We start from the raw sequence: 26,397 nt of genomic DNA on the forward strand, positions 1-26,397 counted from the left end.
TCGTACAGCTCTCAGCTTGACTTGTCTCGACTTTGCTCGACTGACGCTACGCTGACGCTTGCAGGCAGCGATATTTACCACGATCGCGTCGACATGCAGCTGCGAGATGCACAGGAGTAACAAAGCACTCCACGATGCGGCGACATACGAAATCCACTGCCCAGCTACGCGTCGCAACTAACAAAATACCGACTCTGCCAGGATTCGAACCTGGAATCTTCTGATCCGTAGTTAGACGCGTTATCCGTTGCGCCACAGAGCCACTGGCAGCAGTTTCGATTACTAGACAAGGGCACTTCGCTAAGACACGTGTTCTCCATGGCTCAGCAAGCTCCCAAGGAAGGTAGCTCTCGTTCAGCTGCGTGGCCACAGTGCGCCTGCAGAGCTTAGAGCTTGCCACACATCTGCGTTCACTGTTCGACAGGTAGCGGAAGGCAAGGCGCGCTATTTGCTGCGTTTTCTCGACGACCAGAGCCCGTTGATGTGCATGTAAGCGTAGCATATGAAACAAGAATAGCACGAAGCATTCGTATGGCATCAGGTGGCGATCATATGTTTCTGTGTGCACCACTGGTTTACAGCAAAGTGAATAGCGCAAACTGAGAGCACTGGGTTGTAGTCCCAGTGGCGCAGTTGGTTAGCCCACGGTACCTATAAGCAGTAGCCGTGAGCAATGCCGGGATTGTGAATTCGAGCCTCACGGTGAGCATAATTTTATTTCGTAGCAGCATTCTGTGACAGCAACAGGAGGCTAGTTTTCAGATGTATCAGCTATTTGAGTTACATAATTGTGTATTCGAGACACTAGCTGCGTCTTCCTCGGTAGTATAGTGGTTAGTATCCCCGCCTGTCACGCGGGAGACCGCGGTCCGATTCCCCGCCAGGCGGCATATCCGATTTTTAGTTGCAGCACTATCACCCGCCGAACTTAGTGAAGGACGTTGGCGGCTATTAGCACCTTGTGTCTATCACACTGGCAACTGCCTACAGCTCATCCTCGGTAGTATAGTGGTTAGTATCCCCGCCTGTCACGCGGGAGACCGGGGTTCGATTCCCCGCCGGGGAGATGCGATTTTTATCTCACAAACCTGCTAGAGTGTTGCTCGTGCGTGGGTCGGAAGATCAAGGAGTATAGGTGGTGCAAAAACATAAACAAAGGCTACAATTTAGGAAGTGGTTCTCGCATTCTTCACACGAGGAGAATTACGAGGTTTGCTGTTGAATCTGAATCAAAACACCCCAGCAGTCGCTCTGGGCGTAATAATCGAGCTCGGCACAGTCTGCAAATAAAATAATTTTAGCAGAGCGTGGTTTCGATCCACGGACCTCTGGGTTATGGGCCCAGCACGCTTCCACTGCGCCACTCTGCTGTGCGTTGATGCTCTGTCTCTTCGCTACGTGAAGAGAGACACTTGGAAAGTGTTGCCTGCGTCGCTTTCACACGCCTGTTCTTAGTTGCGTATCATCTCGTACAGCTCTCAGCTTGACTTGTCTCGACTTTGCTCGACTGACGCTACGCTGACGCTTGCAGGCAGCGATATTTACCACGATCGCGTCGACATGCAGCTGCGAGATGCACAGGAGTAACAAAGCACTCCACGATGCGGCGACATACGAAATCCACTGCCCAGCTATGCGTCGCAACTAACAAAATACCGACTCTGCCAGGATTCGAACCTGGAATCTTCTGATCCGTAGTCAGACGCGTTATCCGTTGCGCCACAGAGCCACTGGCAGCAGTTTCGATTACTAGACAAGGGCACTTCGCTAAGACACGTGTTCTCCATGGCTCAGCAAGCTCCCAAGGAAGGTAGCTCTCGTTCAGCTGCGTGGCCACAGTGCGCCTGCAGAGCTTAGAGCTTGCCACACATCTGCGTTCACTGTTCGACAGGTAGCGGAAGGCAAGGCGCGCTATTTGCTGCGTTTTCTCGACGACCAGAGCCCGTTGATGTGCATGTAAGCGTAGCATATGAAACAAGAATAGCACGAAGCATTCGTATGGCATCAGGTGGCGATCATATGTTTCTGTGTGCACCACTGGTTTACAGCAAAGTGAATAGCGCAAACTGAGAGCACTGGGTTGTAGTCCCAGTGGCGCAGTTGGTTAGCCCACGGTACCTATAAGCAGTAGCCGTGAGCAATGCCGGGATTGTGAATTCGAGCCTCACGGTGAGCATAATTTTATTTCGTAGCAGCATTCTGTGACAGCAACAGGAGGCTAGTTTTCAGATGTATCAGCTATTTGAGTTACATAATTGTGTATTCGAGACACTAGCTGCGTCTTCCTCGGTAGTATAGTGGTTAGTATCCCCGCCTGTCACGCGGGAGACCGCGGTCCGATTCCCCGCCAGGCGGCATATCCGATTTTTAGTTGCAGCACTATCACCCGCCGAACTTAGTGAAGGACGTTGGCGGCTATTAGCACCATGTGTCTATCACACTGGCAACTGCCTACAGCTCATCCTCGGTAGTATAGTGGTTAGTATCCCCGCCTGTCACGCGGGAGACCGGGGTTCGATTCCCCGCCGGGGAGATGCGATTTTTATCTCACAAACCTGCTAGAGTGTTGCTCGTGCGTGGGTCGGAAGATCAAGGAGTATAGGTGGTGCAAAAACATAAACAAAGGCTACAATTTAGGAAGTGGTTCTCGCATTCTTCACACGAGGAGAATTACGAGGTTTGCTGTTGAATCTGAATCAAAACACCCCAGCAGTCGCTCTGGGCGTAATAATCGAGCTCGGCACAGTCTGCAAATAAAATAATTTTAGCAGAGCGTGGTTTCGATCCACGGACCTCTGGGTTATGGGCCCAGCACGCTTCCACTGCGCCACTCTGCTGTGCGTTGATGCTCTGTCTCTTCGCTACGTGAAGAGAGACACTTGGAAAGTGTTGCCTGCGTCGCTTTCACACGCCTGTCCTTAGTTGCGTATCATCTCGTACAGCTCTCAGCTTGACTTGTCTCGACTTTGCTCGACTGACGCTACGCTGACGCTTGCAGGCAGCGATATTTACCACGATCGCGTCGACATGCAGCTGCGAGATGCACAGGAGTAACAAAGCACTCCACGATGCGGCGACATACGAAATCCACTGCCCAGCTACGCGTCGCAACTAACAAAATACCGACTCTGCCAGGATTCGAACCTGGAATCTTCTGATCCGTAGTCAGACGCGTTATCCGTTGCGCCACAGAGCCACTGGCAGCAGTTACGATTACTAGACAAGGGCACTTCGCTAAGACACGTGTTCTCCATGGCTCAGCAAGCTCCCAAGGAAGGTAGCTCTCGTTCAGCTGCGTGGCCACAGTGCGCCTGCAGAGCTTAGAGCTTGCCACACATCTGCGTTCACTGTTCGACAGGTAGCGGAAGGCAAGGCGCGCTATTTGCTGCGTTTTCTCGACGACCAGAGCCCGTTGATGTGCATGTAAGCGTAGCATATGAAACAAGAATAGCACGAAGCATTCGTATGGCATCAGGTGGCGATCATATGTTTCTGTGTGCACCACTGGTTTACAGCAAAGTGAATAGCGCAAACTGAGAGCACTGGGTTGTAGTCCCAGTGGCGCAGTTGGTTAGCCCACGGTACCTATAAGCAGTAGCCGTGAGCAATGCCGGGATTGTGAATTCGAGCCTCACGGTGAGCATAATTTTATTTCGTAGCAGCATTCTGTGACAGCAACAGGAGGCTAGTTTTCAGATGTATCAGCTATTTGAGTTACATAATTGTGTATTCGAGACACTAGCTGCGTCTTCCTCGGTAGTATAGTGGTTAGTATCCCCGCCTGTCACGCGGGAGACCGCGGTCCGATTCCCCGCCAGGCGGCATATCCGATTTTTAGTTGCAGCACTATCACCCGCCGAACTTAGTGAAGGACGTTGGCGGCTATTAGCACCATGTGTCTATCACACTGGCAACTGCCTACAGCTCATCCTCGGTAGTATAGTGGTTAGTATCCCCGCCTGTCACGCGGGAGACCGGGGTTCGATTCCCCGCCGGGGAGATGCGATTTTTATCTCACAAACCTGCTAGAGTGTTGCTCGTGCGTGGGTCGGAAGATCAAGGAGTATAGGTGGTGCAAAAACATAAACAAAGGCTACAATTTAGGAAGTGGTTCTCGCATTCTTCACACGAGGAGAATTACGAGGTTTGCTGTTGAATCTGAATCAAAACACCCCAGCAGTCGCTCTGGGCGTAATAATCGAGCTCGGCACAGTCTGCAAATAAAATAATTTTAGCAGAGCGTGGTTTCGATCCACGGACCTCTGGGTTATGGGCCCAGCACGCTTCCACTGCGCCACTCTGCTGTGCGTTGATGCTCTGTCTCTTCGCTACGTGAAGAGAGACACTTGGAAAGTGTTGCCTGCGTCGCTTTCACACGCCTGTCCTTAGTTGCGTATCATCTCGTACAGCTCTCAGCTTGACTTGTCTCGACTTTGCTCGACTGACGCTACGCTGACGCTTGCAGGCAGCGATATTTACCACGATCGCGTCGACATGCAGCTGCGAGATGCACAGGAGTAACAAAGCACTCCACGATGCGGCGACATACGAAATCCACTGCCCAGCTACGCGTCGCAACTAACAAAATACCGACTCTGCCAGGATTCGAACCTGGAATCTTCTAATCCGTAGTCAGACGCGTTATCCGTTGCGCCACAGAGCCACTGGCAGCAGTTACGATTACTAGACAAGGGCACTTCGCTAAGACACGTGTTCTCCATGGCTCAGCAAGCTCCCAAGGAAGGTAGCTCTCGTTCAGCTGCGTGGCCACAGTGCGCCTGCAGAGCTTAGAGCTTGCCACACATCTGCGTTCACTGTTCGACAGGTAGCGGAAGGCAAGGCGCGCTATTTGCTGCGTTTTCTCGACGACCAGAGCCCGTTGATGTGCATGTAAGCGTAGCATATGAAACAAGAATAGCACGAAGCATTCGTATGGCATCAGGTGGCGATCATATGTTTCTGTGTGCACCACTGGTTTACAGCAAAGTGAATAGCGCAAACTGAGAGCACTGGGTTGTAGTCCCAGTGGCGCAGTTGGTTAGCCCACGGTACCTATAAGCAGTAGCCGTGAGCAATGCCGGGATTGTGAATTCGAGCCTCACGGTGAGCATAATTTTATTTCGTAGCAGCATTCTGTGACAGCAACAGGAGGCTAGTTTTCAGATGTATCAGCTATTTGAGTTACATAATTGTGTATTCGAGACACTAGCTGCGTCTTCCTCGGTAGTATAGTGGTTAGTATCCCCGCCTGTCACGCGGGAGACCGCGGTCCGATTCCCCGCCAGGCGGCATATCCGATTTTTAGTTGCAGCACTATCACCCGCCGAACTTAGTGAAGGACGTTGGCGGCTATTAGCACCATGTGTCTATCACACTGGCAACTGCCTACAGCTCATCGTCGGTAGTATAGTGGTTAGTATCCCCGCCTGTCACGCGGGAGACCGGGGTTCGATTCCCCGCCGGGGAGATGCGATTTTTATCTCACAAACCTGCTAGAGTGTTGCTCGTGCGTGGGTCGGAAGATCAAGGAGTATAGGTGGTGCAAAAACATAAACAAAGGCTACAATTTAGGAAGTGGTTCTCGCATTCTTCACACGAGGAGAATTACGAGGTTTGCTGTTGAATCTGAATCAAAACACCCCAGCAGTCGCTCTGGGCGTAATAATCGAGCTCGGCACAGTCTGCAAATAAAATAATTTTAGCAGAGCGTGGTTTCGATCCACGGACCTCTGGGTTATGGGCCCAGCACGCTTCCACTGCGCCACTCTGCTGTGCGTTGATGCTCTGTCTCTTCGCTACGTGAAGAGAGACACTTGGAAAGTGTTGCCTGCGTCGCTTTCACACGCCTGTCCTTAGTTGCGTATCATCTCGTACAGCTCTCAGCTTGACTTGTCTCGACTTTGCTCGACTGACGCTACGCTGACGCTTGCAGGCAGCGATATTTACCACGATCGCGTCGACATGCAGCTGCGAGATGCACAGGAGTAACAAAGCACTCCACGATGCGGCGACATACGAAATCCACTGCCCAGCTACGCGTCGCAACTAACAAAATACAGACTCTGCCAGGATTCGAACCTGGAATCTTCTGATCCGTAGTCAGACGCGTTATCCGTTGCGCCACAGAGCCACTGGCAGCAGTTTCGATTACTAGACAAGGGCACTTCGCTAAGACACGTGTTCTCCATGGCTCAGCAAGCTCCCAAGGAAGGTAGCTCTCGTTCAGCTGCGTGGCCACAGTGCGCCTGCAGAGCTTAGAGCTTGCCACACATCTGCGTTCACTGTTCGAGAGGTAGCGGAAGGCAAGGCGCGCTATTTGCTGCGTTTTCTCGACGACCAGAGCCCGTTGATGTGCATGTAAGCGTAGCATATGAAACAAGAATAGCACGAAGCATTCGTATGGCATCAGGTGGCGATCATATGTTTCTGTGTGCACCACTGGTTTACAGCAAAGTGAATAGCGCAAACTGAGAGCACTGGGTTGTAGTCCCAGTGGCGCAGTTGGTTAGCCCACGGTACCTATAAGCAGTAGCCGTGAGCAATGCCGGGATTGTGAATTCGAGCCTCACGGTGAGCATAATTTTATTTCGTAGCAGCATTCTGTGACAGCAACAGGAGGCTAGTTTTCAGATGTATCAGCTATTTGAGTTATATAATTGTGTATTCGAGACACTAGCTGCGTCTTCCTCGGTAGTATAGTGGTTAGTATCCCCGCCTGTCACGCGGGAGACCGCGGTCCGATTCCCCGCCAGGCGGCATATCCGATTTTTAGTTGCAGCACTATCACCCGCCGAACTTAGTGAAGGACGTTGGCGGCTATTAGCACCATGTGTCTATCACACTGGCAACTGCCTACAGCTCATTCTCGGCAGTATAGTGGTTAGTATCCCCGCCTGTCACGCGGGAGACCGGGGTTCGATTCCCCGCCGGGGAGATGCGATTTTTATCTCACAAACCTGCTAGAGTGTTGCTCGTGCGTGGGTCGGAAGATCAAGGAGTATAGGTGGTGCAAAAACATAAACAAAGGCTACAATTTAGGAAGTGGTTCTCGCATTCTTCACACGAGGAGAATTACGAGGTTTGCTGTTGAATCTGAATCAAAACACCCCAGCAGTCGCTCTGGGCGTAATAATCGAGCTCGGCACAGTCTGCAAATAAAATAATTTTAGCAGAGCGTGGTTTCGATCCACGGACCTCTGGGTTATGGGCCCAGCACGCTTCCACTGCGCCACTCTGCTGTGCGTTGATGCTCTGTCTCTTCGCTACGTGAAGAGAGACACTTGGAAAGTGTTGCCTGCGTCGCTTTCACACGCCTGTCCTTAGTTGCGTATCATCTCGTACAGCTCTCAGCTTGACTTGTCTCGACTTTGCTCGACTGACGCTACGCTGACGCTTGCAGGCAGCGATATTTACCACGATCGCGTCGACATGCAGCTGCGAGATGCACAGGAGTAACAAAGCACTCCACGATGCGGCGACATACGAAATCCACTGCCCAGCTACGCGTCGCAACTAACAAAATACCGACTCTGCCAGGATTCGAACCTGGAATCTTCTGATCCGTAGTCAGACGCGTTATCCGTTGCGCCACAGAGCCACTGGCAGCAGTTTCGATTACTAGACAAGGGCACTTCGCTAAGACACGTGTTCTCCATGGCTCAGCAAGCTCCCAAGGAAGGTAGCTCTCGTTCAGCTGCGTGGCCACAGTGCGCCTGCAGAGCTTAGAGCTTGCCACACATCTGCGTTCACTGTTCGACAGGTAGCGGAAGGCAAGGCGCGCTATTTGCTGCGTTTTCTCGACGACCAGAGCCCGTTGATGTGCATGTAAGCGTAGCATATGAAACAAGAATAGCACGAAGCATTCGTATGGCATCAGGTGGCGATCATATGTTTCTGTGTGCACCACTGGTTTACAGCAAAGTGAATAGCGCAAACTGAGAGCACTGGGTTGTAGTCCCAGTGGCGCAGTTGGTTAGCCCACGGTACCTATAAGCAGTAGCCGTGAGCAATGCCGGGATTGTGAATTCGAGCCTCACGGTGAGCATAATTTTATTTCGTAGCAGCATTCTGTGACAGCAACAGGAGGCTAGTTTTCAGATGTATCAGCTATTTGAGTTACATAATTGTGTATTCGAGACACTAGCTGCGTCTTCCTCGGTAGTATAGTGGTTAGTATCCCCGCCTGTCACGCGGGAGACCGCGGTCCGATTCCCCGCCAGGCGGCATATCCGATTTTTAGTTGCAGCACTATCACCCGCCGAACTTAGTGAAGGACGTTGGCGGCTATTAGCACCATGTGTCTATCACACTGGCAACTGCCTACAGCTCATCCTCGGTAGTATAGTGGTTAGTATCCCCGCCTGTCACGCGGGAGACCGGGGTTCGATTCCCCGCCGGGGAGATGCGATTTTTATCTCACAAACCAGCTAGAGTGTTGCTCGTGCGTGGGTCGGAAGATCAAGGAGTATAGGTGGTGCAAAAACATAAACAAAGGCTACAATTTAGGAAGTGGTTCTCGCATTCTTCACACGAGGAGAATTACGAGGTTTGCTGTTGAATCTGAATCAAAACACCCCAGCAGTCGCTCTGGGCGTAATAATCGAGCTCGGCACAGTCTGCAAATAAAATAATTTTAGCAGAGCGTGGTTTCGATCCACGGACCTCTGGGTTATGGGCCCAGCACGCTTCCACTGCGCCACTCTGCTGTGCGTTGATGCTCTGTCTCTTCGCTACGTGAAGAGAGACACTTGGAAAGTGTTGCCTGCGTCGCTTTCACACGCCTGTCCTTAGTTGCGTATCATCTCGTACAGCTCTCAGCTTGACTTGTCTCGACTTTGCTCGACTGACGCTACGCTGACGCTTGCAGGCAGCGATATTTACCACGATCGCGTCGACATGCAGCTGCGAGATGCACAGGAGTAACAAAGCACTCCACGATGCGGCGACATACGAAATCCACTGCCCAGCTACGCGTCGCAACTAACAAAATACCGACTCTGCCAGGATTCGAACCTGGAATCTTCTGATCCGTAGTCAGACGCGTTACCCGTTGCGCCACAGAGCCACTGGCAGCAGTTTCGATTACTAGACAAGGGCACTTCGCTAAGACACGTGTTCTCCATGGCTCAGCAAGCTCCCAAGGAAGGTAGCTCTCGTTCAGCTGCGTGGCCACAGTGCGCCTGCAGAGCTTAGAGCTTGCCACACATCTGCGTTCACTGTTCGACAGGTAGCGGAAGGCAAGGCGCGCTATTTGCTGCGTTTTCTCGACGACCAGAGCCCGTTGATGTGCATGTAAGCGTAGCATATGAAACAAGAATAGCACGAAGCATTCGTATGGCATCAGGTGGCGATCATATGTTTCTGTGTGCACCACTGGTTTACAGCAAAGTGAATAGCGCAAACTGAGAGCACTGGGTTGTAGTCCCAGTGGCGCAGTTGGTTAGCCCAAGGTACCTATAAGCAGTAGCCGTGAGCAATGCCGGGATTGTGAATTCGAGCCTCACGGTGAGCATAATTTTATTTCGTAGCAGCATTCTGTGACAGCAACAGGAGGCTAGTTTTCAGATGTATCAGCTATTTGAGTTACATAATTGTGTATTCGAGACACTAGCTGCGTCTTCCTCGGTAGTATAGTGGTTAGTATCCCCGCCTGTCACGCGGGAGACCGCGGTCCGATTCCCCGCCAGGCGGCATATCCGATTTTTAGTTGCAGCACTATCACCCGCCGAACTTAGTGAAGGACGTTGGCGGCTATTAGCACCATGTGTCTATCACACTGGCAACTGCCTACAGCTCATCCTCGGTAGTATAGTGGTTAGTATCCCCGCCTGTCACGCGGGAGACCGGGGTTCGATTCCCCGCCGGGGAGATGCGATTTTTATCTCACAAACCTGCTAGAGTGTTGCTCGTGCGTGGGTCGGAAGATCAAGGAGTATAGGTGGTGCAAAAACATAAACAAAGGCTACAATTTAGGAAGTGGTTCTCGCATTCTTCACACGAGGAGAATTACGAGGTTTGCTGTTGAATCTGAATCAAAACACCCCAGCAGTCGCTCTGGGCGTAATAATCGAGCTCGGCACAGTCTGCAAATAAAATAATTTTAGCAGAGCGTGGTTTCGATCCACGGACCTCTGGGTTATGGGCCCAGCACGCTTCCACTGCGCCACTCTGCTGTGCGTTGATGCTCTGTCTCTTCGCTACGTGAAGAGAGACACTTGGAAAGTGTTGCCTGCGTCGCTTTCACACGCCTGTCCTTAGTTGCGTATCATGTCGTACAGCTCTCAGCTTGACTTGTCTCGACTTTGCTCGACTGACGCTACGCTGACGCTTGCAGGCAGCGATATTTACCACGATCGCGTCGACATGCAGCTGCGAGATGCACAGGAGTAACAAAGCACTCCACGATGCGGCGACATACGAAATCCACTGCCCAGCTACGCGTCGCAACTAACAAAATACCGACTCTGCCAGGATTCGAACCTGGAATCTTCTGATCCGTAGTCAGACGCGTTATCCGTTGCGCCACAGAGCCACTGGCAGCAGTTTCGATTACTAGACAAGGGCACTTCGCTAAGACACGTGTTCTCCATGGCTCAGCAAGCTCCCAAGGAAGGTAGCTCTCGTTCAGCTGCGTGGCCACAGTGCGCCTGCAGAGCTTAGAGCTTGCCACACATCTGCGTTCACTGTTCGACAGGTAGCGGAAGGCAAGGCGCGCTATTTGCTGCGTTTTCTCGACGACCAGAGCCCGTAGATGTGCATGTAAGCGTAGCATATGAAACAAGAATAGCACGAAGCATTCGTATGGCATCAGGTGGCGATCATATGTTTCTGTGTGCACCACTGGTTTACAGCAAAGTGAATAGCGCAAACTGAGAGCACTGGGTTGTAGTCCCAGTGGCGCAGTTGGTTAGCCCACGGTACCTATAAGCAGTAGCCGTGAGCAATGCCGGGATTGTGAATTCGAGCCTCACGGTGAGCATAATTTTATTTCGTAGCAGCATTCTGTGACAGCAACAGGAGGCTAGTTTTCAGATGTATCAGCTATTTGAGTTACATAATTGTGTATTCGAGACACTAGCTGCGTCTTCCTCGGTAGTATAGTGGTTAGTATCCCCGCCTGTCACGCGGGAGACCGCGGTCCGATTCCCCGCCAGGCGGCATATCCGATTTTTAGTTGCAGCACTATCACCCGCCGAACTTAGTGAAAGACGTTGGCGGCTATTAGCACCATGTGTCTATCACACTGGCAACTGCCTACAGCTCATCCTCGGTAGTATAGTGGTTAGTATCCCCGCCTGTCACGCGGGAGACCGGGGTTCGATTCCCCGCCGGGGAGATGCGATTTTTATCTCACAAACCTGCTAGAGTGTTGCTCGTGCGTGGGTCGGAAGATCAAGGAGTATAGGTGGTGCAAAAACATAAACAAAGGCTACAATTTAGGAAGTGGTTCTCGCATTCTTCACACGAGGAGAATTACGAGGTTTGCTGTTGAATCTGAATCAAAACACCCCAGCAGTCGCTCTGGGCGTAATAATCGAGCTCGGCACAGTCTGCAAATAAAATAATTTTAGCAGAGCGTGGTTTCGATCCACGGACCTCTGGGTTATGGGCCCAGCACGCTTCCACTGCGCCACTCTGCTGTGCGTTGATGCTCTGTCTCTTCGCTACGTGAAGAGAGACACTTGGAAAGTGTTGCCTGCGTCGCTTTCACACGCCTGTCCTTAGTTGCGTATCATCTCGTACAGCTCTCAGCTTGACTTGTCTCGACTTTGCTCGACTGACGCTACGCTGACGCTTGCAGGCAGCGATATTTACCACGATCGCGTCGACATGCAGCTGCGAGATGCACAGGAGTAACAAAGCACTCCACGATGCGGCGACATACGAAATCCACTGCCCAGCTACGCGTCGCAACTAACAAAATACCGACTCTGCCAGGATTCGAACCTGGAATCTTCTGATCCGTAGTCAGACGCGTTACCCGTTGCGCCACAGAGCCACTGGCAGCAGTTTCGATTACTAGACAAGGGCACTTCGCTAAGACACGTGTTCTCCATGGCTCAGCAAGCTCCCAAGGAAGGTAGCTCTCGTTCAGCTGCGTGGCCACAGTGCGCCTGCAGAGCTTAGAGCTTGCCACACATCTGCGTTCACTGTTCGACAGGTAGCGGAAGGCAAGGCGCGCTATTTGCTGCGTTTTCTCGACGACCAGAGCCCGTTGATGTGCATGTAAGCGTAGCATATGAAACAAGAATAGCACGAAGCATTCGTATGGCATCAGGTGGCGATCATATGTTTCTGTGTGCACCACTGGTTTACAGCAAAGTGAATAGCGCAAACTGAGAGCACTGGGTTGTAGTCCCAGTGGCGCAGTTGGTTAGCCCACGGTACCTATAAGCAGTAGCCGTGAGCAATGCCGGGATTGTGAATTCGAGCCTCACGGTGAGCATAATTTTATTTCGTAGCAGCATTCTGTGACAGCAACAGGAGGCTAGTTTTCAGATGTATCAGCTATTTGAGTTACATAATTGTGTATTCGAGACACTAGCTGCGTCTTCCTCGGTAGTATAGTGGTTAGTATCCCCGCCTGTCACGCGGGAGACCGCGGTCCGATTCCCCGCCAGGCGGCATATCCGATTTTTAGTTGCAGCACTATCACCCGCCGAACTTAGTGAAGGACGTTGGCGGCTATTAGCACCATGTGTCTATCACACTGGCAACTGCCTACAGCTCATCCTCGGTAGTATAGTGGTTAGTATCCCCGCCTGTCACGCGGGAGACCGGGGTTCGATTCCCCGCCGGGGAGATGCGATTTTTATCTCACAAACCTGCTAGAGTGTTGCTCGTGCGTGGGTCGGAAGATCAAGGAGTATAGGTGGTGCAAAAACATAAACAAAGGCTACAATTTAGGAAGTGGTTCTCGCATTCTTCACACGAGGAGAATTACGAGGTTTGCTGTTGAATCTGAATCAAAACACCCCAGCAGTCGCTCTGGGCGTAATAATCGAGCTCGGCACAGTCTGCAAATAAAATAATTTTAGCAGAGCGTGGTTTCGATCCACGGACCTCTGGGTTATGGGCCCAGCACGCTTCCACTGCGCCACTCTGCTGTGCGTTGATGCTCTGTCTCTTCGCTACGTGAAGAGAGACACTTGGAAAGTGTTGCCTGCGTCGCTTTCACACGCCTGTCCTTAGTTGCGTATCATGTCGTACAGCTCTCAGCTTGACTTGTCTCGACTTTGCTCGACTGACGCTACGCTGACGCTTGCAGGCAGCGATATTTACCACGATCGCGTCGACATGCAGCTGCGAGATGCACAGGAGTAACAAAGCACTCCACGATGCGGCGACATACGAAATCCACTGCCCAGCTACGCGTCGCAACTAACAAAATACCGACTCTGCCAGGATTCGAACCTGGAATCTTCTGATCCGTAGTCAGACGCGTTATCCGTTGCGCCACAGAGCCACTGGCAGCAGTTTCGATTACTAGACAAGGGCACTTCGCTAAGACACGTGTTCTCCATGGCTCAGCAAGCTCCCAAGGAAGGTAGCTCTCGTTCAGCTGCGTGGCCACAGTGCGCCTGCAGAGCTTAGAGCTTGCCACACATCTGCGTTCACTGTTCGACAGGTAGCGGAAGGCAAGGCGCGCTATTTGCTGCGTTTTCTCGACGACCAGAGCCCGTTGATGTGCATGTAAGCGTAGCATATGAAACAAGAATAGCACGAAGCATTCGTATGGCATCAGGTGGCGATCATATGTTTCTGTGTGCACCACTGGTTTACAGCAAAGTGAATAGCGCAAACTGAGAGCACTGGGTTGTAGTCCCAGTGGCGCAGTTGGTTAGCCCACGGTACCTATAAGCAGTAGCCGTGAGCAATGCCGGGATTGTGAATTCGAGCCTCACGGTGAGCATAATTTTATTTCGTAGCAGCATTCTGTGACAGCAACAGGAGGCTAGTTTTCAGATGTATCAGCTATTTGAGTTACATAATTGTGTATTCGAGACACTAGCTGCGTCTTCCTCGGTAGTATAGTGGTTAGTATCCCCGCCTGTCACGCGGGAGACCGCGGTCCGATTCCCCGCCAGGCGGCATATCCGATTTTTAGTTGCAGCACTATCACCCGCCGAACTTAGTGAAAGACGTTGGCGGCTATTAGCACCATGTGTCTATCACACTGGCAACTGCCTACAGCTCATCCTCGGTAGTATAGTGGTTAGTATCCCCGCCTGTCACGCGGGAGACCGGGGTTCGATTCCCCGCCGGGGAGATGCGATTTTTATCTCACAAACCTGCTAGAGTGTTGCTCGTGCGTGGGTCGGAAGATCAAGGAGTATAGGTGGTGCAAAAACATAAACAAAGGCTACAATTTAGGAAGTGGTTCTCGCATTCTTCACACGAGGAGAATTACGAGGTTTGCTGTTGAATCTGAATCAAAACACCCCAGCAGTCGCTCTGGGCGTAATAATCGAGCTCGGCACAGTCTGCAAATAAAATAATTTTAGCAGAGCGTGGTTTCGATCCACGGACCTCTGGGTTATGGGCCCAGCACGCTTCCACTGCGCCACTCTGCTGTGCGTTGATGCTCTGTCTCTTCGCTACGTGAAGAGAGACACTTGGAAAGTGTTGCCTGCGTCGCTTTCACACGCCTGTCCTTAGTTGCGTATCATCTCGTACAGCTCTCAGCTTGACTTGTCTCGACTTTGCTCGACTGACGCTACGCTGACGCTTGCAGGCAGCGATATTTACCACGATCGCGTCGACATGCAGCTGCGAGATGCACAGGAGTAACAAAGCACTCCACGATGCGGCGACATACGAAATCCACTGCCCAGCTACGCGTCGCAACTAACAAAATACCGACTCTGCCAGGATTCGAACCTGGAATCTTCTGATCCGTAGTCAGACGCGTTACCCGTTGCGCCACAGAGCCACTGGCAGCAGTTTCGATTACTAGACAAGGGCACTTCGCTAAGACACGTGTTCTCCATGGCTCAGCAAGCTCCCAAGGAAGGTAGCTCTCGTTCAGCTGCGTGGCCACAGTGCGCCTGCAGAGCTTAGAGCTTGCCACACATCTGCGTTCACTGTTCGACAGGTAGCGGAAGGCAAGGCGCGCTATTTGCTGCGTTTTCTCGACGACCAGAGCCCGTTGATGTGCATGTAAGCGTAGCATATGAAACAAGAATAGCACGAAGCATTCGTATGGCATCAGGTGGCGATCATATGTTTCTGTGTGCACCACTGGTTTACAGCAAAGTGAATAGCGCAAACTGAGAGCACTGGGTTGTAGTCCCAGTGGCGCAGTTGGTTAGCCCAAGGTACCTATAAGCAGTAGCCGTGAGCAATGCCGGGATTGTGAATTCGAGCCTCACGGTGAGCATAATTTTATTTCGTAGCAGCATTCTGTGACAGCAACAGGAGGCTAGTTTTCAGATGTATCAGCTATTTGAGTTACATAATTGTGTATTCGAGACACTAGCTGCGTCTTCCTCGGTAGTATAGTGGTTAGTATCCCCGCCTGTCACGCGGGAGACCGCGGTCCGATTCCCCGCCAGGCGGCATATCCGATTTTTAGTTGCAGCACTATCACCCGCCGAACTTAGTGAAGGACGTTGGCGGCTATTAGCACCATGTGTCTATCACACTGGCAACTGCCTACAGCTCATCCTCGGTAGTATAGTGGTTAGTATCCCCGCCTGTCACGCGGGAGACCGGGGTTCGATTCCCCGCCGGGGAGATGCGATTTTTATCTCACAAACCTGCTAGAGTGTTGCTCGTGCGTGGGTCGGAAGATCAAGGAGTATAGGTGGTGCAAAAACATAAACAAAGGCTACAATTTAGGAAGTGGTTCTCGCATTCTTCACACGAGGAGAATTACGAGGTTTGCTGTTGAATCTGAATCAAAACACCCCAGCAGTCGCTCTGGGCGTAATAATCGAGCTCGGCACAGTCTGCAAATAAAATAATTTTAGCAGAGCGTGGTTTCGATCCACGGACCTCTGGGTTATGGGCCCAGCACGCTTCCACTGCGCCACTCTGCTGTGCGTTGATGCTCTGTCTCTTCGCTACGTGAAGAGAGACACTTGGAAAGTGTTGCCTGCGTCGCTTTCACACGCCTGTCCTTAGTTGCGTATCATGTCGTACAGCTCTCAGCTTGACTTGTCTCGACTTTGCTCGACTGACGCTACGCTGACGCTTGCAGGCAGCGATATTTACCACGATCGCGTCGACATGCAGCTGCGAGATGCACAGGAGTAACAAAGCACTCCACGATGCGGCGACATACGAAATCCACTGCCCAGCTACGCGTCGCAACTAACAAAATACCGACTCTGCCAGGATTCGAACCTGGAATCTTCTGATCCGTAGTCAGACGCGTTATCCGTTGCGCCACAGAGCCACTGGCAGCAGTTTCGATTACTAGACAAGGGCACTTCGCTAAGACACGTGTTCTCCATGGCTCAGCAAGCTCCCAAGGAAGGTAGCTCTCGTTCAGCTGCGTGGCCACAGTGCGCCTGCAGAGCTTAGAGCTTGCCACACATCTGCGTTCACTGTTCGACAGGTAGCGGAAGGCAAGGCGCGCTATTTGCTGCGTTTTCTCGACGACCAGAGCCCGTAGATGTGCATGTAAGCGTAGCATATGAAACAAGAATAGCACGAAGCATTCGTATGGCATCAGGTGGCGATCATATGTTTCTGTGTGCACCACTGGTTTACAGCAAAGTGAATAGCGCAAACTGAGAGCACTGGGTTGTAGTCCCAGTGGCGCAGTTGGTTAGCCCACGGTACCTATAAGCAGTAGCCGTGAGCAATGCCGGGATTGTGAATTCGAGCCTCACGGTGAGCATAATTTTATTTCGTAGCAGCATTCTGTGACAGCAACAGGAGGCTAGTTTTCAGATGTATCAGCTATTTGAGTTACATAATTGTGTATTCGAGACACTAGCTGCGTCTTCCTCGGTAGTATAGTGGTTAGTATCCCCGCCTGTCACGCGGGAGACCGCGGTCCGATTCCCCGCCAGGCGGCATATCCGATTTTTAGTTGCAGCACTATCACCCGCCGAACTTAGTGAAAGACGTTGGCGGCTATTAGCACCATGTGTCTATCACACTGGCAACTGCCTACAGCTCATCCTCGGTAGTATAGTGGTTAGTATCCCCGCCTGTCACGCGGGAGACCGGGGTTCGATTCCCCGCCGGGGAGATGCGATTTTTATCTCACAAACCTGCTAGAGTGTTGCTCGTGCGTGGGTCGGAAGATCAAGGAGTATAGGTGGTGCAAAAACATAAACAAAGGCTACAATTTAGGAAGTGGTTCTCGCATTCTTCACACGAGGAGAATTACGAGGTTTGCTGTTGAATCTGAATCAAAACACCCCAGCAGTCGCTCTGGGCGTAATAATCGAGCTCGGCACAGTCTGCAAATAAAATAATTTTAGCAGAGCGTGGTTTCGATCCACGGACCTCTGGGTTATGGGCCCAGCACGCTTCCACTGCGCCACTCTGCTGTGCGTTGATGCTCTGTCTCTTCGCTACGTGAAGAGAGACACTTGGAAAGTGTTGCCTGCGTCGCTTTCACACGCCTGTCCTTAGTTGCGTATCATCTCGTACAGCTCTCAGCTTGACTTGTCTCGACTTTGCTCGACTGACGCTACGCTGACGCTTGCAGGCAGCGATATTTACCACGATCGCGTCGACATGCAGCTGCGAGATGCACAGGAGTAACAAAGCACTCCACGATGCGGCGACATACGAAATCCACTGCCCAGCTACGCGTCGCAACTAACAAAATACCGACTCTGCCAGGATTCGAACCTGGAATCTTCTGATCCGTAGTCAGACGCGTTATCCGTTGCGCCACAGAGCCACTGGCAGCAGTTTCGATTACTAGACAAGGGCACTTCGCTAAGACACGTGTTCTCCATGGCTCAGCAAGCTCCCAAGGAAGGTAGCTCTCGTTCAGCTGCGTGGCCACAGTGCGCCTGCAGAGCTTAGAGCTTGCCACACATCTGCGTTCACTGTTCGACAGGTAGCGGAAGGCAAGGCGCGCTATTTGCTGCGTTTTCTCGACGACCAGAGCCCGTTGATGTGCATGTAAGCGTAGCATATGAAACAAGAATAGCACGAAGCATTCGTATGGCATCAGGTGGCGATCATATGTTTCTGTGTGCACCACTGGTTTACAGCAAAGTGAATAGCGCAAACTGAGAGCACTGGGTTGTAGTCCCAGTGGCGCAGTTGGTTAGCCCACGGTACCTATAAGCAGTAGCCGTGAGCAATGCCGGGATTGTGAATTCGAGCCTCACGGTGAGCATAATTTTATTTCGTAGCAGCATTCTGTGACAGCAACAGGAGGCTAGTTTTCAGATGTATCAGCTATTTGAGTTACATAATTGTGTATTCGAGACACTAGCTGCGTCTTCCTCGGTAGTATAGTGGTTAGTATCCCCGCCTGTCACGCGGGAGACCGCGGTCCGATTCCCCGCCAGGCGGCATATCCGATTTTTAGTTGCAGCACTATCACCCGCCGAACTTAGTGAAAGACGTTGGCGGCTATTAGCACCATGTGTCTATCACACTGGCAGCTGCCCACAGCTCATCCTCGGTAGTATAGTGGTTAGTATCCCCGCCTGTCACGCGGGAGACCGGGGTTCGATTCCCCGCCGGGGAGATGCGATTTTTATCTCACAAACCTGCTAGAGTGTTGCTCGTGCGTGGGTCGGAAGATCAAGGAGTATAGGTGGTGCAAAAACATAAACAAAGGCTACAATTTAGGAAGTGGTTCTCGCATTCTTCACACGAGGAGAATTACGAGGTTTGCTGTTGAATCTGAATCAAAACACCCCAGCAGTCGCTCTGGGCGTAATAATCGAGCTCGGCACAGTCTGCAAATAAAATAATTTTAGCAGAGCGTGGTTTCGATCCACGGACCTCTGGGTTATGGGCCCAGCACGCTTCCACTGCGCCACTCTGCTGTGCGTTGATGCTCTGTCTCTTCGCTACGTGAAGAGAGACACTTGGAAAGTGTTGCCTGCGTCGCTTTCACACGCCTGTCCTTAGTTGCGTATCATCTCGTACAGCTCTCAGCTTGACTTGTCTCGACTTTGCTCGACTGACGCTACGCTGACGCTTGCAGGCAGCGATATTTACCACGATCGCGTCGACATGCAGCTGCGAGATGCACAGGAGTAACAAAGCACTCCACGATGCGGCGACATACGAAATCCACTGCCCAGCTACGCGTCGCAACTAACAAAATACAGACTCTGCCAGGATTCGAACCTGGAATCTTCTGATCCGTAGTCAGACGCGTTATCCGTTGCGCCACAGAGCCACTGGCAGCAGTTTCGATTACTAGACAAGGGCACTTCGCTAAGACACGTGTTCTCCATGGCTCAGCAAGCTCCCAAGGAAGGTAGCTCTCGTTCAGCTGCGTGGCCACAGTGCGCCTGCAGAGCTTAGAGCTTGCCACACATCTGCGTTCACTGTTCGACAGGTAGCGGAAGGCAAGGCGCGCTATTTGCTGCGTTTTCTCGACGACCAGAGCCCGTTGATGTGCATGTAAGCGTAGCATATGAAACAAGAATAGCACGAAGCATTCGTATGGCATCAGGTGGCGATCATATGTTTCTGTGTGCACCACTGGTTTACAGCAAAGTGAATAGCGCAAACTGAGAGCACTGGGTTGTAGTCCCAGTGGCGCAGTTGGTTAGCCCACGGTACCTATAAGCAGTAGCCGTGAGCAATGCCGGGATTGTGAATTCGAGCCTCACGGTGAGCATAATTTTATTTCATAGCAGCATTCTGTGACAGCAACAGGAGGCTAGTTTTCAGATGTATCAGCTATTTGAGTTACATAATTGTGTATTCGAGACACTAGCTGCGTCTTCCTCGGTAGTATAGTGGTTAGTATCCCCGCCTGTCACGCGGGAGACCGCGGTCCGATTCCCCGCCAGGCGGCATATCCGATTTTTAGTTGCAGCACTATCACCCGCCGAACTTAGTGAAGGACGTTGGCGGCTATTAGCACCATGTGTCTATCACACTGGCAACTGCCTACAGCTCATCCTCGGTAGTATAGTGGTTAGTATCCCCGCCTGTCACGCGGGAGACCGGGGTTCGATTCCCCGCCGGGGAGATGCGATTTTTATCTCACAAACCTGCTAGAGTGTTGCTCGTGCGTGGGTCGGAAGATCAAGGAGTATAGGTGGTGCAAAAACATAAACAAAGGCTACAATTTAGGAAGTGGTTCTCGCATTCTTCACACGAGGAGAATTACGAGGTTTGCTGTTGAATCTGAATCAAAACACCCCAGCAGTCGCTCTGGGCGTAATAATCGAGCTCGGCACAGTCTGCAAATAAAATAATTTTAGCAGAGCGTGGTTTCGATCCACGGACCTCTGGGTTATGGGCCCAGCACGCTTCCACTGCGCCACTCTGCTGTGCGTTGATGCTCTGTCTCTTCGCTACGTGAAGAGAGACACTTGGAAAGTGTTGCCTGCGTCGCTTTCACACGCCTGTCCTTAGTTGCGTATCATCTCGTACAGCTCTCAGCTTGACTTGTCTCGACTTTGCTCGACTGACGCTACGCTGACGCTTGCAGGCAGCGATATTTACCACGATCGCGTCGACATGCAGCTGCGAGATGCACAGGAGTAACAAAGCACTCCACGATGCGGCGACATACGAAATCCACTGCCCAGCTACGCGTCGCAACTAACAAAATACCGACTCTGCCAGGATTCGAACCTGGAATCTTCTGATCCGTAGTCAGACGCGTTATCCGTTGCGCCACAGAGCCACTGGCAGCAGTTTCGATTACTAGACAAGGGCACTTCGCTAAGACACGTGTTCTCCATGGCTCAGCAAGCTCCCAAGGAAGGTAGCTCTCGTTCAGCTGCGTGGCCACAGTGCGCCTGCAGAGCTTAGAGCTTGCCACACATCTGCGTTCACTGTTCGACAGGTAGCGGAAGGCAAGGCGCGCTATTTGCTGCGTTTTCTCGACGACCAGAGCCCGTTGATGTGCATGTAAGCGTAGCATATGAAACAAGAATAGCACGAAGCATTCGTATGGCATCAGGTGGCGATCATATGTTTCTGTGTGCACCACTAGTTTACAGCAAAGTGAATAGCGCAAACTGAGAGCACTGGGTTGTAGTCCCAGTGGCGCAGTTGGTTAGCCCACGGTACCTATAAGCAGTAGCCGTGAGCAATGCCGGGATTGTGAATTCGAGCCTCACGGTGAGCATAATTTTATTTCGTAGCAGCATTCTGTGACAGCAACAGGAGGCTAGTTTTCAGATGTATCAGCTATTTGAGTTACATAATTGTGTATTCGAGACACTAGCTGCGTCTTCCTCGGTAGTATAGTGGTTAGTATCCCCGCCTGTCACGCGGGAGACCGCGGTCCGATTCCCCGCCAGGCGGCATATCCGATTTTTAGTTGCAGCACTATCACCCGCCGAACTTAGTGAAGGACGTTGGCGGCTATTAGCACCATGTGTCTATCACACTGGCAACTGCCTACAGCTCATCCTCGGTAGTATAGTGGTTAGTATCCCCGCCTGTCACGCGGGAGCCCGGGGTTCGATTCCCCGCCGGGGAGATGCGATTTTTATCTCACAAACCTGCTAGAGTGTTGCTCGTGCGTGGGTCGGAAGATCAAGGAGTATAGGTGGTGCAAAAACATAAACAAAGGCTACAATTTAGGAAGTGGTTCTCGCATTCTTCACACGAGGAGAATTACGAGGTTTGCTGTTGAATCTGAATCAAAACACCCCAGCAGTCGCTCTGGGCGTAATAATCGAGCTCGGCACAGTCTGCAAATAAAATAATTTTAGCAGAGCGTGGTTTCGATCCACGGACCTCTGGGTTATGGGCCCAGCACGCTTCCACTGCGCCACTCTGCTGTGCGTTGATGCTCTGTCTCTTCGCTACGTGAAGAGAGACACTTGGAAAGTGTTGCCTGCGTCGCTTTCACACGCCTGTCCTTAGTTGCGTATCATCTCGTACAGCTCTCAGCTTGACTTGTCTCGACTTTGCTCGACTGACGCTACGCTGACGCTTGCAGGCAGCGATATTTACCACGATCGCGTCGACATGCAGCTGCGAGATGCACAGGAGTAACAAAGCACTCCACGATGCGGCGACATACGAAATCCACTGCCCAGCTACGCGTCGCAACTAACAAAATACCGACTCTGCCAGGATTCGAACCTGGAATCTTCTGATCCGTAGTCAGACGCGTTATCCGTTGCGCCACAGAGCCACTGGCAGCAGTTTCGATTACTAGACAAGGGCACTTCGCTAAGACACGTGTTCTCCATGGCTCAGCAAGCTCCCAAGGAAGGTAGCTCTCGTTCAGCTGCGTGGCCACAGTGCGCCTGCAGAGCTTAGAGCTTGCCACACATCTGCGTTCACTGTTCGACAGGTAGCGGAAGGCAAGGCGCGCTATTTGCTGCGTTTTCTCGACGACCAGAGCCCGTTGATGTGCATGTAAGCGTAGCATATGAAACAAGAATAGCACGAAGCATTCGTATGGCATCAGGTGGCGATCATATGTTTCTGTGTGCACCACTGGTTTACAGCAAAGTGAATAGCGCAAACTGAGAGCACTGGGTTGTAGTCCCAGTGGCGCAGTTGGTTAGCCCACGGTACCTATAAGCAGTAGCCGTGAGCAATGCCGGGATTGTGAATTCGAGCCTCACGGTGAGCATAATTTTATTTCGTAGCAGCATTCTGTGACAGCAACAGGAGGCTAGTTTTCAGATGTATCAGCTATTTGAGTTACATAATTGTGTATTCGAGACACTAGCTGCGTCTTCCTCGGTAGTATAGTGGTTAGTATCCCCGCCTGTCACGCGGGAGACCGCGGTCCGATTCCCCGCCAGGCGGCATATCCGATTTTTAGTTGCAGCACTATCACCCGCCGAACTTAGTGAAGGACGTTGGCGGCTATTAGCACCATGTGTCTATCACACTGGCAACTGCCTACAGCTCATCCTCGGTAGTATAGTGGTTAGTATCCCCGCCTGTCACGCGGGAGACCGGGGTTCGATTCCCCGCCGGGGAGATGCGATTTTTATCTCACAAACCTGCTAGAGTGTTGCTCGTGCGTGGGTCGGAAGATCAAGGAGTATAGGTGGTGCAAAAACATAAACAAAGGCTACAATTTAGGAAGTGGTTCTCGCATTCTTCACACGAGGAGAATTACGAGGTTTGCTGTTGAATCTGAATCAAAACACCCCAGCAGTCGCTCTGGGCGTAATAATCGAGCTCGGCACAGTCTGCAAATAAAATAATTTTAGCAGAGCGTGGTTTCGATCCACGGACCTCTGGGTTATGGGCCCAGCACGCTTCCACTGCGCCACTCTGCTGTGCGTTGATGCTCTGTCTCTTCGCTACGTGAAGAGAGACACTTGGAAAGTGTTGCCTGCGTCGCTTTCACACGCCTGTCCTTAGTTGCGTATCATCTCGTACAGCTCTCAGCTTGACTTGTCTCGACTTTGCTCGACTGACGCTACGCTGACGCTTGCAGGCAGCGATATTTACCACGATCGCGTCGACATGCAGCTGCGAGATGCACAGGAGTAACAAAGCACTCCACGATGCGGCGACATACGAAATCCACTGCCCAGCTACGCGTCGCAACTAACAAAATACAGACTCTGCCAGGATTCGAACCTGGAATCTTCTGATCCGTAGTCAGACGCGTTATCCGTTGCGCCACAGAGCCACTGGCAGCAGTTTCGATTACTAGACAAGGGCACTTCGCTAAGACACGTGTTCTCCATGGCTCAGCAAGCTCCCAAGGAAGGTAGCTCTCGTTCAGCTGCGTGGCCACAGTGCGCCTGCAGAGCTTAGAGCTTGCCACACATCTGCGTTCACTGTTCGACAGGTAGCGGAAGGCAAGGCGCGCTATTTGCTGCGTTTTCTCGACGACCAGAGCCCGTTGATGTGCATGTAAGCGTAGCATATGAAACAAGAATAGCACGAAGCATTCGTATGGCATCAGGTGGCGATCATATGTTTCTGTGTGCACCACTGGTTTACAGCAAAGTGAATAGCGCAAACTGAGAGCACTGGGTTGTAGTCCCAGTGGCGCAGTTGGTTAGCCCACGGTACCTATAAGCAGTAGCCGTGAGCAATGCCGGGATTGTGAATTCGAGCCTCACGGTGAGCATAATTTTATTTCGTAGCAGCATTCTGTGACAGCAACAGGAGGCTAGTTTTCAGATGTATCAGCTATTTGAGTTACATAATTGTGTATTCGAGACACTAGCTGCGTCTTCCTCGGTAGTATAGTGGTTAGTATCCCCGCCTGTCACGCGGGAGACCGCGGTCCGATTCCCCGCCAGGCGGCATATCCGATTTTTAGTTGCAGCACTATCACCCGCCGAACTTAGTGAAGGACGTTGGCGGCTATTAGCACCATGTGTCTATCACACTGGCAACTGCCTACAGCTCATCCTCGGTAGTATAGTGGTTAGTATCCCCGCCTGTCACGCGGGAGACCGGGGTTCGATTCCCCGCCGGGGAGATGCGATTTTTATCTCACAAACCTGCTAGAGTGTTGCTCGTGCGTGGGTCGGAAGATCAAGGAGTATAGGTGGTGCAAAAACATAAACAAAGGCTACAATTTAGGAAGTGGTTCTCGCATTCTTCACACGAGGAGAATTACGAGGTTTGCTGTTGAATCTGAATCAAAACACCCCAGCAGTCGCTCTGGGCGTAATAATCGAGCTCGGCACAGTCTGCAAATAAAATAATTTTAGCAGAGCGTGGTTTCGATCCACGGACCTCTGGGTTATGGGCCCAGCACGCTTCCACTGCGCCACTCTGCTGTGCGTTGATGCTCTGTCTCTTCGCTACGTGAAGAGAGACACTTGGAAAGTGTTGCCTGCGTCGCTTTCACACGCCTGTCCTTAGTTGCGTATCATCTCGTACAGCTCTCAGCTTGACTTGTCTCGACTTTGCTCGACTGACGCTACGCTGACGCTTGCAGGCAGCGATATTTACCACGATCGCGTCGACATGCAGCTGCGAGATGCACAGGAGTAACAAAGCACTCCACGATGCGGCGACATACGAAATCCACTGCCCAGCTACGCGTCGCAACTAACAAAATACAGACTCTGCCAGGATTCGAACCTGGAATCTTCTGATCCGTAGTCAGACGCGTTATCCGTTGCGCCACAGAGCCACTGGCAGCAGTTTCGATTACTAGACAAGGGCACTTCGCTAAGACACGTGTTCTCCATGGCTCAGCAAGCTCCCAAGGAAGGTAGCTCTCGTTCAGCTGCGTGGCCACAGTGCGCCTGCAGAGCTTAGAGCTTGCCACACATCTGCGTTCACTGTTCGACAGGTAGCGGAAGGCAAGGCGCGCTATTTGCTGCGTTTTCTCGACGACCAGAGCCCGTTGATGTGCATGTAAGCGTAGCATATGAAACAAGAATAGCACGAAGCATTCGTATGGCATCAGGTGGCGATCATATGTTTCTGTGTGCACCACTGGTTTACAGCAAAGTGAATAGCGCAAACTGAGAGCACTGGGTTGTAGTCCCAGTGGCGCAGTTGGTTAGCCCACGGTACCTATAAGCAGTAGCCGTGAGCAATGCCGGGATTGTGAATTCGAGCCTCACGGTGAGCATAATTTTATTTCGTAGCAGCATTCTGTGACAGCAACAGGAGGCTAGTTTTCAGATGTATCAGCTATTTGAGTTACATAATTGTGTATTCGAGACACTAGCTGCGTCTTCCTCGGTAGTATAGTGGTTAGTATCCCCGCCTGTCACGCGGGAGACCGCGGTCCGATTCCCCGCCAGGCGGCATATCCGATTTTTAGTTGCAGCACTATCACCCGCCGAACTTAGTGAAGGACGTTGGCGGCTATTAGCACCATGTGTCTATCACACTGGCAACTGCGTACAGCTCATCCTCGGTAGTATAGTGGTTAGTATCCCCGCCTGTCACGCGGGAGACCGGGGTTCGATTCCCCGCCGGGGAGATGCGATTTTTATCTCACAAACCTGCTAGAGTGTTGCTCGTGCGTGGGTCGGAAGATCAAGGAGTATAGGTGGTGCAAAAACATAAACAAAGGCTACAATTTAGGAAGTGGTTCTCGCATTCTTCACACGAGGAGAATTACGAGGTTTGCTGTTGAATCTGAATCAAAACACCCCAGCAGTCGCTCTGGGCGTAATAATCGAGCTCGGCACAGTCTGCAAATAAAATAATTTTAGCAGAGCGTGGTTTCGATCCACAGACCTCTGGGTTATGGGCCCAGCACGCTTCCACTGCGCCACTCTGCTGTGCGTTGATGCTCTGTCTCTTCGCTACGTGAAGAGAGACACTTGGAAAGTGTTGCCTGCGTCGCTTTCACACGCCTGTCCTTAGTTG

At 51.7% G+C, this 26,397-nt stretch overlaps 53 non-coding genes across 53 annotated transcripts; 17 read left to right on the forward strand and 36 right to left on the reverse strand.

Moving 5' to 3' along the window:
- Window positions 1-189: 189 nt before the first annotated feature.
- Trnar-acg (transfer RNA arginine (anticodon ACG)) lies at window positions 190-262 on the reverse strand. Its single transcript has one exon. It is a non-coding gene; the product is annotated as a tRNA-Arg (tRNA).
- Window positions 263-994: 732 nt separating this feature from the next.
- Trnad-guc (transfer RNA aspartic acid (anticodon GUC)) lies at window positions 995-1,066 on the forward strand. Its single transcript has one exon. It is a non-coding gene; the product is annotated as a tRNA-Asp (tRNA).
- Window positions 1,067-1,298: 232 nt separating this feature from the next.
- Trnam-cau (transfer RNA methionine (anticodon CAU)) lies at window positions 1,299-1,370 on the reverse strand. Its single transcript has one exon. It is a non-coding gene; the product is annotated as a tRNA-Met (tRNA).
- Window positions 1,371-1,656: 286 nt separating this feature from the next.
- Trnar-acg (transfer RNA arginine (anticodon ACG)) lies at window positions 1,657-1,729 on the reverse strand. The gene has a single exon. It is a non-coding gene; the product is annotated as a tRNA-Arg (tRNA).
- Window positions 1,730-2,461: 732 nt separating this feature from the next.
- On the forward strand, window positions 2,462-2,533 carry Trnad-guc (transfer RNA aspartic acid (anticodon GUC)). Its single transcript has one exon. It is a non-coding gene; the product is annotated as a tRNA-Asp (tRNA).
- Window positions 2,534-2,765: 232 nt separating this feature from the next.
- On the reverse strand, window positions 2,766-2,837 carry Trnam-cau (transfer RNA methionine (anticodon CAU)). Its single transcript has one exon. It is a non-coding gene; the product is annotated as a tRNA-Met (tRNA).
- A 286-nt stretch (window positions 2,838-3,123) lies between these two features.
- On the reverse strand, window positions 3,124-3,196 carry Trnar-acg (transfer RNA arginine (anticodon ACG)). The gene has a single exon. It is a non-coding gene; the product is annotated as a tRNA-Arg (tRNA).
- Window positions 3,197-3,928: 732 nt separating this feature from the next.
- Window positions 3,929-4,000, forward strand: Trnad-guc (transfer RNA aspartic acid (anticodon GUC)). Its single transcript has one exon. It is a non-coding gene; the product is annotated as a tRNA-Asp (tRNA).
- A 232-nt stretch (window positions 4,001-4,232) lies between these two features.
- On the reverse strand, window positions 4,233-4,304 carry Trnam-cau (transfer RNA methionine (anticodon CAU)). The gene has a single exon. It is a non-coding gene; the product is annotated as a tRNA-Met (tRNA).
- Window positions 4,305-4,590: 286 nt separating this feature from the next.
- Window positions 4,591-4,663, reverse strand: Trnar-acg (transfer RNA arginine (anticodon ACG)). Its single transcript has one exon. It is a non-coding gene; the product is annotated as a tRNA-Arg (tRNA).
- A 732-nt stretch (window positions 4,664-5,395) lies between these two features.
- On the forward strand, window positions 5,396-5,467 carry Trnad-guc (transfer RNA aspartic acid (anticodon GUC)). The gene has a single exon. It is a non-coding gene; the product is annotated as a tRNA-Asp (tRNA).
- Window positions 5,468-5,699: 232 nt separating this feature from the next.
- Trnam-cau (transfer RNA methionine (anticodon CAU)) lies at window positions 5,700-5,771 on the reverse strand. Its single transcript has one exon. It is a non-coding gene; the product is annotated as a tRNA-Met (tRNA).
- Window positions 5,772-6,057: 286 nt separating this feature from the next.
- On the reverse strand, window positions 6,058-6,130 carry Trnar-acg (transfer RNA arginine (anticodon ACG)). The gene has a single exon. It is a non-coding gene; the product is annotated as a tRNA-Arg (tRNA).
- Window positions 6,131-7,166: 1,036 nt separating this feature from the next.
- Window positions 7,167-7,238, reverse strand: Trnam-cau (transfer RNA methionine (anticodon CAU)). The gene has a single exon. It is a non-coding gene; the product is annotated as a tRNA-Met (tRNA).
- Window positions 7,239-7,524: 286 nt separating this feature from the next.
- Trnar-acg (transfer RNA arginine (anticodon ACG)) lies at window positions 7,525-7,597 on the reverse strand. The gene has a single exon. It is a non-coding gene; the product is annotated as a tRNA-Arg (tRNA).
- Window positions 7,598-8,329: 732 nt separating this feature from the next.
- On the forward strand, window positions 8,330-8,401 carry Trnad-guc (transfer RNA aspartic acid (anticodon GUC)). The gene has a single exon. It is a non-coding gene; the product is annotated as a tRNA-Asp (tRNA).
- A 232-nt stretch (window positions 8,402-8,633) lies between these two features.
- On the reverse strand, window positions 8,634-8,705 carry Trnam-cau (transfer RNA methionine (anticodon CAU)). The gene has a single exon. It is a non-coding gene; the product is annotated as a tRNA-Met (tRNA).
- Window positions 8,706-8,991: 286 nt separating this feature from the next.
- On the reverse strand, window positions 8,992-9,064 carry Trnar-acg (transfer RNA arginine (anticodon ACG)). The gene has a single exon. It is a non-coding gene; the product is annotated as a tRNA-Arg (tRNA).
- A 732-nt stretch (window positions 9,065-9,796) lies between these two features.
- Trnad-guc (transfer RNA aspartic acid (anticodon GUC)) lies at window positions 9,797-9,868 on the forward strand. The gene has a single exon. It is a non-coding gene; the product is annotated as a tRNA-Asp (tRNA).
- Window positions 9,869-10,100: 232 nt separating this feature from the next.
- Window positions 10,101-10,172, reverse strand: Trnam-cau (transfer RNA methionine (anticodon CAU)). The gene has a single exon. It is a non-coding gene; the product is annotated as a tRNA-Met (tRNA).
- Window positions 10,173-10,458: 286 nt separating this feature from the next.
- Window positions 10,459-10,531, reverse strand: Trnar-acg (transfer RNA arginine (anticodon ACG)). The gene has a single exon. It is a non-coding gene; the product is annotated as a tRNA-Arg (tRNA).
- A 732-nt stretch (window positions 10,532-11,263) lies between these two features.
- Window positions 11,264-11,335, forward strand: Trnad-guc (transfer RNA aspartic acid (anticodon GUC)). Its single transcript has one exon. It is a non-coding gene; the product is annotated as a tRNA-Asp (tRNA).
- Window positions 11,336-11,567: 232 nt separating this feature from the next.
- Window positions 11,568-11,639, reverse strand: Trnam-cau (transfer RNA methionine (anticodon CAU)). The gene has a single exon. It is a non-coding gene; the product is annotated as a tRNA-Met (tRNA).
- Window positions 11,640-11,925: 286 nt separating this feature from the next.
- On the reverse strand, window positions 11,926-11,998 carry Trnar-acg (transfer RNA arginine (anticodon ACG)). Its single transcript has one exon. It is a non-coding gene; the product is annotated as a tRNA-Arg (tRNA).
- A 732-nt stretch (window positions 11,999-12,730) lies between these two features.
- Trnad-guc (transfer RNA aspartic acid (anticodon GUC)) lies at window positions 12,731-12,802 on the forward strand. Its single transcript has one exon. It is a non-coding gene; the product is annotated as a tRNA-Asp (tRNA).
- Window positions 12,803-13,034: 232 nt separating this feature from the next.
- Trnam-cau (transfer RNA methionine (anticodon CAU)) lies at window positions 13,035-13,106 on the reverse strand. Its single transcript has one exon. It is a non-coding gene; the product is annotated as a tRNA-Met (tRNA).
- Window positions 13,107-13,392: 286 nt separating this feature from the next.
- Trnar-acg (transfer RNA arginine (anticodon ACG)) lies at window positions 13,393-13,465 on the reverse strand. Its single transcript has one exon. It is a non-coding gene; the product is annotated as a tRNA-Arg (tRNA).
- A 732-nt stretch (window positions 13,466-14,197) lies between these two features.
- Window positions 14,198-14,269, forward strand: Trnad-guc (transfer RNA aspartic acid (anticodon GUC)). The gene has a single exon. It is a non-coding gene; the product is annotated as a tRNA-Asp (tRNA).
- A 232-nt stretch (window positions 14,270-14,501) lies between these two features.
- On the reverse strand, window positions 14,502-14,573 carry Trnam-cau (transfer RNA methionine (anticodon CAU)). Its single transcript has one exon. It is a non-coding gene; the product is annotated as a tRNA-Met (tRNA).
- Window positions 14,574-14,859: 286 nt separating this feature from the next.
- Window positions 14,860-14,932, reverse strand: Trnar-acg (transfer RNA arginine (anticodon ACG)). Its single transcript has one exon. It is a non-coding gene; the product is annotated as a tRNA-Arg (tRNA).
- Window positions 14,933-15,664: 732 nt separating this feature from the next.
- Window positions 15,665-15,736, forward strand: Trnad-guc (transfer RNA aspartic acid (anticodon GUC)). Its single transcript has one exon. It is a non-coding gene; the product is annotated as a tRNA-Asp (tRNA).
- Window positions 15,737-15,968: 232 nt separating this feature from the next.
- On the reverse strand, window positions 15,969-16,040 carry Trnam-cau (transfer RNA methionine (anticodon CAU)). The gene has a single exon. It is a non-coding gene; the product is annotated as a tRNA-Met (tRNA).
- Window positions 16,041-16,326: 286 nt separating this feature from the next.
- Trnar-acg (transfer RNA arginine (anticodon ACG)) lies at window positions 16,327-16,399 on the reverse strand. The gene has a single exon. It is a non-coding gene; the product is annotated as a tRNA-Arg (tRNA).
- A 732-nt stretch (window positions 16,400-17,131) lies between these two features.
- On the forward strand, window positions 17,132-17,203 carry Trnad-guc (transfer RNA aspartic acid (anticodon GUC)). Its single transcript has one exon. It is a non-coding gene; the product is annotated as a tRNA-Asp (tRNA).
- A 232-nt stretch (window positions 17,204-17,435) lies between these two features.
- On the reverse strand, window positions 17,436-17,507 carry Trnam-cau (transfer RNA methionine (anticodon CAU)). The gene has a single exon. It is a non-coding gene; the product is annotated as a tRNA-Met (tRNA).
- A 286-nt stretch (window positions 17,508-17,793) lies between these two features.
- On the reverse strand, window positions 17,794-17,866 carry Trnar-acg (transfer RNA arginine (anticodon ACG)). Its single transcript has one exon. It is a non-coding gene; the product is annotated as a tRNA-Arg (tRNA).
- Window positions 17,867-18,598: 732 nt separating this feature from the next.
- Window positions 18,599-18,670, forward strand: Trnad-guc (transfer RNA aspartic acid (anticodon GUC)). Its single transcript has one exon. It is a non-coding gene; the product is annotated as a tRNA-Asp (tRNA).
- Window positions 18,671-18,902: 232 nt separating this feature from the next.
- Window positions 18,903-18,974, reverse strand: Trnam-cau (transfer RNA methionine (anticodon CAU)). Its single transcript has one exon. It is a non-coding gene; the product is annotated as a tRNA-Met (tRNA).
- Window positions 18,975-19,260: 286 nt separating this feature from the next.
- Window positions 19,261-19,333, reverse strand: Trnar-acg (transfer RNA arginine (anticodon ACG)). The gene has a single exon. It is a non-coding gene; the product is annotated as a tRNA-Arg (tRNA).
- Window positions 19,334-20,065: 732 nt separating this feature from the next.
- Window positions 20,066-20,137, forward strand: Trnad-guc (transfer RNA aspartic acid (anticodon GUC)). The gene has a single exon. It is a non-coding gene; the product is annotated as a tRNA-Asp (tRNA).
- A 232-nt stretch (window positions 20,138-20,369) lies between these two features.
- Window positions 20,370-20,441, reverse strand: Trnam-cau (transfer RNA methionine (anticodon CAU)). The gene has a single exon. It is a non-coding gene; the product is annotated as a tRNA-Met (tRNA).
- A 286-nt stretch (window positions 20,442-20,727) lies between these two features.
- Trnar-acg (transfer RNA arginine (anticodon ACG)) lies at window positions 20,728-20,800 on the reverse strand. Its single transcript has one exon. It is a non-coding gene; the product is annotated as a tRNA-Arg (tRNA).
- Window positions 20,801-21,532: 732 nt separating this feature from the next.
- On the forward strand, window positions 21,533-21,604 carry Trnad-guc (transfer RNA aspartic acid (anticodon GUC)). The gene has a single exon. It is a non-coding gene; the product is annotated as a tRNA-Asp (tRNA).
- A 232-nt stretch (window positions 21,605-21,836) lies between these two features.
- On the reverse strand, window positions 21,837-21,908 carry Trnam-cau (transfer RNA methionine (anticodon CAU)). Its single transcript has one exon. It is a non-coding gene; the product is annotated as a tRNA-Met (tRNA).
- A 286-nt stretch (window positions 21,909-22,194) lies between these two features.
- Window positions 22,195-22,267, reverse strand: Trnar-acg (transfer RNA arginine (anticodon ACG)). Its single transcript has one exon. It is a non-coding gene; the product is annotated as a tRNA-Arg (tRNA).
- Window positions 22,268-22,999: 732 nt separating this feature from the next.
- On the forward strand, window positions 23,000-23,071 carry Trnad-guc (transfer RNA aspartic acid (anticodon GUC)). Its single transcript has one exon. It is a non-coding gene; the product is annotated as a tRNA-Asp (tRNA).
- Window positions 23,072-23,303: 232 nt separating this feature from the next.
- Window positions 23,304-23,375, reverse strand: Trnam-cau (transfer RNA methionine (anticodon CAU)). Its single transcript has one exon. It is a non-coding gene; the product is annotated as a tRNA-Met (tRNA).
- A 286-nt stretch (window positions 23,376-23,661) lies between these two features.
- Trnar-acg (transfer RNA arginine (anticodon ACG)) lies at window positions 23,662-23,734 on the reverse strand. Its single transcript has one exon. It is a non-coding gene; the product is annotated as a tRNA-Arg (tRNA).
- A 732-nt stretch (window positions 23,735-24,466) lies between these two features.
- Trnad-guc (transfer RNA aspartic acid (anticodon GUC)) lies at window positions 24,467-24,538 on the forward strand. The gene has a single exon. It is a non-coding gene; the product is annotated as a tRNA-Asp (tRNA).
- Window positions 24,539-24,770: 232 nt separating this feature from the next.
- Trnam-cau (transfer RNA methionine (anticodon CAU)) lies at window positions 24,771-24,842 on the reverse strand. Its single transcript has one exon. It is a non-coding gene; the product is annotated as a tRNA-Met (tRNA).
- Window positions 24,843-25,128: 286 nt separating this feature from the next.
- Trnar-acg (transfer RNA arginine (anticodon ACG)) lies at window positions 25,129-25,201 on the reverse strand. The gene has a single exon. It is a non-coding gene; the product is annotated as a tRNA-Arg (tRNA).
- A 732-nt stretch (window positions 25,202-25,933) lies between these two features.
- On the forward strand, window positions 25,934-26,005 carry Trnad-guc (transfer RNA aspartic acid (anticodon GUC)). Its single transcript has one exon. It is a non-coding gene; the product is annotated as a tRNA-Asp (tRNA).
- A 232-nt stretch (window positions 26,006-26,237) lies between these two features.
- On the reverse strand, window positions 26,238-26,309 carry Trnam-cau (transfer RNA methionine (anticodon CAU)). Its single transcript has one exon. It is a non-coding gene; the product is annotated as a tRNA-Met (tRNA).
- Between the last annotated feature and the right edge of the window lie 88 nt (window positions 26,310-26,397).

Source organism: Schistocerca gregaria, chromosome 8 (assembly GCF_023897955.1).
Source record: "Schistocerca gregaria isolate iqSchGreg1 chromosome 8, iqSchGreg1.2, whole genome shotgun sequence".
Lineage (NCBI taxonomy): Eukaryota > Metazoa > Arthropoda > Insecta > Orthoptera > Acrididae > Schistocerca > Schistocerca gregaria.